The following is a 6,666-nucleotide window of genomic DNA, read 5'->3' as shown; positions in this document are numbered from 1 at the left end:
TGATTCTAGAATTTTAAAGATTGAACCTTTCTTAATAGGCAAGTAACAACTTGAAATTTTTTTGAATTAAAACATTAAATACTAGTAATAATTTCGAAAATCATGAAATAAAGGTAAGAAAAAGATTTTGAAAATCAATTTTTAAAATTTTCGAAAATATTAAGAAAAAATGAAAAAGATTTGATTTTTGAAAAAGATTTGAAAAGATAGAATTTTTAAATTGAAATTTTGGCTTGACTAACAAGAAACAACTAAATTTTAAAAATTTTTGACTAAGTCAATCCAAAATTTCGAAAATCATGAGTAAAATAAAGGAAGGATATTATTTTTTATTTTTGAATTTTTAATGAGGAGAGAGAAAAACAACTAAAAGACACAAGACATAAAAATTTTAAGATCAAAACTAATAATGCATGCAAGAACACTTTGAATGTCAAGATGAACACCAAGAACATATTTTTGAAAATTTTTAAGAAAAGAAACACATGCAAGACACTAAACTTAGAAATTTTTAATGTTTAAACACTAATACTTCTAAAATGCATATAAAAAACAAGAAAAGATACAAAACAAGAAAAATGGAAGATTAAACAAGGAAAAGCATCAAGAACAATTTGAAGAACAAAGAAGAACACAATGCATATATGTTCGAAAATTAAAGAAAAATTAAGGCATGCAATTGACACCAAACTTAAAATTTGACTCTAGACTCAAACAAGAAACATAAAATTTTTGGTTTTAATGATTTTATTAATTTTTTTTGGATTTTTCGAAAATAAAAATAAAAAGCTTAAACATAAAATAAAATTATCCAATCTAAGCAACAAGATGAACCGTCAGTTGTCCAAACTCGAACAATCCTTGGCAACGGCGCCAAAAACTTGGTGCACGAAATTGTGATTCACACTTTTATTCACAACTCCGATGCAACTAACCAGCAAGTGCACTGGGTCGTCCAAGTAATACCTTACGTGAGTAAGGGTCGATCCCACGGAGACTGTCGGCTTGAAGCAAGCTATGGTCATCTTTGTAAATCTCAGTCAGGCGGATTAAATTGGTTATGAAGTTTTGATAATTAAAATATAAATAAAGCATAAAATAAGATAGAAATACTTATGTAATTCATTGGTAGGAATTTCAAATAAGCGTATGAAGATGCTTTGTTGCTTCTGAACCTCTGCTTTCCTACTGCCTTCTTCCAACCATGCGTTACCTCCTTCCATGGCAAGCTGTATGATCCTCTCGGATGAAAACAAATACATATGTGCTGTCACCGCACGACTAATCATCTGTCAGTTCCCGCTAGCGTCGGAATAGGACCATTGTTCTTTTGCACACTGTCACTGCGCCCAACATTCGCAAGTTTGAAGCTCGTCACAGTCATCCCATCTCAGATCCTACTCGGAATACCACAGACAAGGTTTATAACTTTCCGGATCTCAAGAATGCTGCCAAGTGATTCTAGCTTATACCATGAAGACTCTGATCTCACGGAATGGAAGGCTCTGTTGTCAGGAGAGGCAACCATGCGTCGTGGATCAGAAGGCCAAGAGATACACACTCAAGCTATTGCAGATAGAATGAAAGTGGTTGTCAGGCATGCGTTCATAAGTGAGAATAATGATGAGTGTCACAGATCATCACATTCATTAGGTTGAAGTGTGAGTGAATATCTTAGAATAAGAATAAGCTTGAATTAAATAGAAGAACAATAGTACTTTGCATTAATTCGTGAGGAACAGCAGAGCTCCACACCTTAATCTATGGGGTGTAGAAACTCCACCGTAGAAAATACATAAGTGAAAAGATCTAGGTATGGCCTTGAGGCCAGCCTTCCAAAGAGGGTTCAATCATCAAAACATGATCAAAAGATTAGGCATGGCTGTGTGGCCAGCCTCCTAGCATGCGAATACAATAGTAAAAAGTGCTATTTATACTAAACTAGTTACTAGGGTTTACAGAAAATGAGTAACTAAGTGCAGATAATGCAGAAATCTACTTCCGGGGCCTACTTGGTGTGTGCTTGGGCTGAGCATTGAATATTTTTCGTGCTTAGGCTGTTCTTGGAGTTAAACGCCAGCTTTGGTGCCAGTTTGGGCGTTTAACTCCAATTCTGGTGCCAGTTTGGGCATTTTACGCCAGAATTTTTAGGCAGACTTTAAACGCTAGTTTGCACCATCAAATATCGGATAAAGTATGGACTATTATATATTTCTGAAAAGCCCAGGATGTCTAATTTCCAACGCAATTGAGAGCGTACCAATTGAGTTTTTGTAGCTCCAGAAAATTCACTTCGAGTGCAAGGAGGTCAGAATCCAACAGCATCTGCAGTCTTTTTTCAGCCTCTGAATCAGATTTTTGCTCAAGTCCCTCAATTTCAGCCAGAAAATACCTGAAATCACAGAAAAATACACAAACTCATAGTAAAGTCTAGAAATGTGATTTTTGACTAAAAACTAATAAAAATATAATAAAAAATACTAAAACATACTAAAAACTATATAAAAACAGTGCAAAAAGAGTATAAATTATCCGCTCATCAGCATACCTTCACTCATTGCATTTTAATTTCATGCATGTTTTTATTTTATTTACTCAACTGTTGAATATCTCTTGCATTATTTTTGGTGTTCGTGACTTGTTTTAAATTGTTGGGTATTATTAATTATAAGTCAATGCTAATTTTTATGACACTTGTATTCCATTTGCATTGATATGCACTTACACTATCTTTCATTACCCACTCTCTCCCCCATTGTTACAATTTTTGCACTATTAATATGTCATTTGGAGATCCTGTTTTCTCCTTTACATGTTGTAACTACCATGTAATTGAGACCCTCATTATTTGGCATTAACCTACCCATATTTTCTTTGTTTTCCTATATTTGTTTCTGGGTTACTTTTCTTCTTTTTTCTCTTCTTTCAGGATGGCCACCGAGACGGAAAAGGGAAAGCTTCTCAATGGGGCAACCGACGAGTCAATCTGTACAATTTTTGGAGAAAAGCATCAGTTGTAGCCACCTGTCCACTTGCACATCTTAGCATGCACTGAGGACGGTGCAATCTTTAAGTGTGGGGAGGTCGATACCGACTTCCGTGGGTTAGTTATTTTCTTCTCAACACCAATGTTTAATTTTCTTCATTAAATTAGTTGTTGCATGTGCATGTTTGATTGCATGTTTGTTTGATTTTGTGCATATTCTACCACTACTTGGTTGAAGTAATATTTTCTTTTTCAAGAAACTTTTTATATCATTTCACTAATTTGAATTAAAATTTTGAAGTTAAACTTGTTTGAAGATTGTAATTTGGAACATAATTTATAGCTAAGAATACATAACCCGTGAGATTTTGAGCTTAATTATATGGTTACATTATTTAACCATGATTTTTATTCTTGTGTGTTTTCTTCTCTATGATTGCAATCTATAGTTTGTTCCATTCTATATGTCCATTGTTTAGGGTATTTACATGCATACGTATGATTGAGGCCATTAATTGTTATTAGCTCACTTATCCCAAATAGCCTACCATTCCATTTACCTTTGTTTGCCACTTTTAGCCTTTTAATTCCCAGTTGTTCTATATTTTACCATATCACTAGCCTTAAGCGGAAAAACAATTAATTACCCCAATTGAATCTTTGGTTAGCTTAACATAGAGATTGTGTGCCAACTAAGTGTGGGGACATGTGGGAACTTGGGTTGATGAGAATGTGTATTGTTTTTATTGACAAAAATTGGGAATTTGGATGCTTATTCATGTGAAATCAGAGAAACCATATACATTGATATATTATGTTTTCATTCAATTTCAAAAAAAAAAGAAAAAAAAAAAGAAAAAAAGAAAAGAAAAGAAATAAATGAATAGGGGATAAAATCACCCCAATGCTAAGTTCAATAAAAAGATCAATGCACATGTGATGGAATTAAAGATTGATGCATGAGTATGTGAAATATACAAAAGTGAGATTTTGGGTAGCTAGGCATGAATTTAGAATTATATAGAGTATGTGTGTGTGTTAGGTAAGAATTTAGGTTAGTCAAAGATTCAAAGTATAACTCACTTGGCCATACATGTATCCCCACCCTTACCTTAGCCCTATTACAACCTTAAAAAGACCTCATGATGTTTTCATTTGTACATTAAATATTTGTTGATTGGTTAGATGAAGAACAAAGTTTTAGAAAGCATGACTAGAGGATATTAGAGTGAATCAACCCTAGACACTTGAGCGATTAGAGTGCATATACACTTCCAGTGAGGGTTCAATGCTTGATTCTGTGTTCTCTGCTTTCATGAGCTATCTTCTTACAAGTTTACTTGTCTTTTATTATGTGATTTGAATTAGTGAAATTTGATTTATATTCGTCTTGGAGAACTTGTTTACTTTTAACCAAGTAGATAGAAACATCCTAGCATATAGTTGCATTCACATACATAGGTTGCATTACATGAGTCTTACTTTTCCCCCATTCATTCTTCTGATCTCCTTGAGCTTAGTATGAGGACATGCTAATGTTTAAGTGTGGGGAGATTGATAAACCACTATTTTATGGTTTATCTTATGCTCAATTGAGTGGTTTTTATCAATTCTTTGCACACTTATTCATACAATTTGCATGATTTTACAATTCCTTCCCAATTTTTGTTCTATGGTTGAAAACTTGCTTTCTAAGCCTTTAAATTGTGTATTTTTAATTCTCCTTTATACCATTCGATACCGTGATCCGTGCGTTAAGTGTTTTCAGGCTTTATAGGGTAGGAATGACTTAGAGGATGGAAAGGAAGCTTGCAAAATGGAAGGAACACAAGAAAAAAAGAAGATGACCAGCGAGGATCGACGCGCATGCGTACCTGACGCGTATGCGTGACATGCGCCACGTGCAGAAATTGCATAAGACGCTGGGGGCGATTTCTGGGCTATTTTTGGCCAAGTTTCAAGCCTGAAAAACATAGATTAGAGGCTCCAGAGTGGGGGAATCACATTCATTCACAACACAACAAATATTCGAATAATTTTAGGTTTTAGATGTAGTTTTCTAGAGAGAGAGGCTTTCTCCTCTCTCTAGGTTTTAGGATTTTAGGTTTAGCTATTTTCAATTTTAGATTTCTACTCTATTCCAATTTATGTTTCTTCTACTCTTATTTGATCTAGTATGTTGGTTTATTTTACTTCTTTTGTTGATTTCTCTATATTCCCAATTTGGTTTATGACTTCTCCATGTTAGATTCAATTTCTATATTAATGCAATTTGAGATATTTCATATTTATGATTGCTTTCTTCGATTTATGTTATTGATGCTTACAATTGGTTGTTTGGATTTCATATTCTCTTATTAATTTTCTATGTTTTTATTTTGTGCCTACCAAGTGTTTGACAAAATGCTTGGTTGGATTCTAGACTAGACTTATCTCCTCTTGGCTTTGGTTGAGTAATTGGTGACACTTGAGTTATCAAACTCCTTTGTTAATTGATAATTGAAAGTTGCTAGTTGATTTGGATTCCACTAAAGTTAGTCTTTCCTTAGGAGTTGACTAGGACTTGAGGAATCAAATTGATTCATCCACTTGACTTTCCTTCATAATTAGAAGGTTAACTAAGTGGGAGCAATGAACAATTCTCATCACTATTGAGGACGATAATAAGGATAGGACTTCCAATTCTCATTCCTTGCCAAGAGCTTTTATAGTTGTTAGTTTGTTTCCTTTGCAATTTACTTTTCTTGTTTCTTAATCCAAAACCCCAAAATATACAACTCATAACTAATAACAAGAACACCTCCCTGTAATTCCTTTGAGAGACGACCCGAGGTTTGAATACTTCGGTTATTATTTTCAAGGGTTTGTACTTGTGACAACCAAATTTTTGTATGAAAGGATTCTTTGTTGGTTTAGAAACTATACTAGCAACGAGAATTTATTGTGAATTCTTTACCAACAAAAATCCATTCATCAGTTACCTTGATCGGTTTGTAGTGGTCTACTTAGATTATATTGTTGTCTATAGCAATACTTTAGAGGAACATGTAGAACACTTACGAACCGTGTTTAAGATCTTGCAAGAGAATAACCTATCTGTGAAGAAGGAAAAGTCTTCATTTGCAAGGGATAAAGTCCACTTCTTGGGATACATAATTAAAGATGGAACTCTCTGCATGGATCAAGGAAAGGTGAAGGCTATCAAAGACTGGGAGCCGCCAAATAAGGTCTCTGAATTGAGGTCATTCCTTGGGTTGGCTAATTATTATGGGAGGTTTATCAAGGGATACTCCGCCAAGGCTACACCATTAACTAATCTTTTCAAGAAGAATCACTCTTGGGAATGGTCAAAGAAGTGTCAAAAGGCCTTTGATGAGTTGAAGGCTACTATCGCAGAAGGACCAGTACTAGCACTACTCGACTACTCAAAGGTATTTGAAGTCCACACTGATGCTTCTGACTACACTATTGAAGGGATTCTGATACAAGAAGGACATCCAATTGCCTTTAACAGTCGCAAGTTGAATGATACAGAGAGGTGATATACGGTCCAAGAGAAGGAGATGACTACCGTAGTGCATTGTCTGAAAACTTGGCATCACTACTTGCTTGGTTCACACTTTATCATCAAGACAGAAAATGTAGCTACAAGCTACTTCCAAACTCAGAAGAAGTTAAAA

This window comes from Arachis ipaensis, chromosome B02 (genome assembly GCF_000816755.2).
Source record: "Arachis ipaensis cultivar K30076 chromosome B02, Araip1.1, whole genome shotgun sequence".
NCBI lineage: Eukaryota > Viridiplantae > Streptophyta > Magnoliopsida > Fabales > Fabaceae > Arachis > Arachis ipaensis.
The sequence above is the reverse complement of the archived record's forward strand: the minus strand, read 5'-3'. Positions refer to the sequence as shown.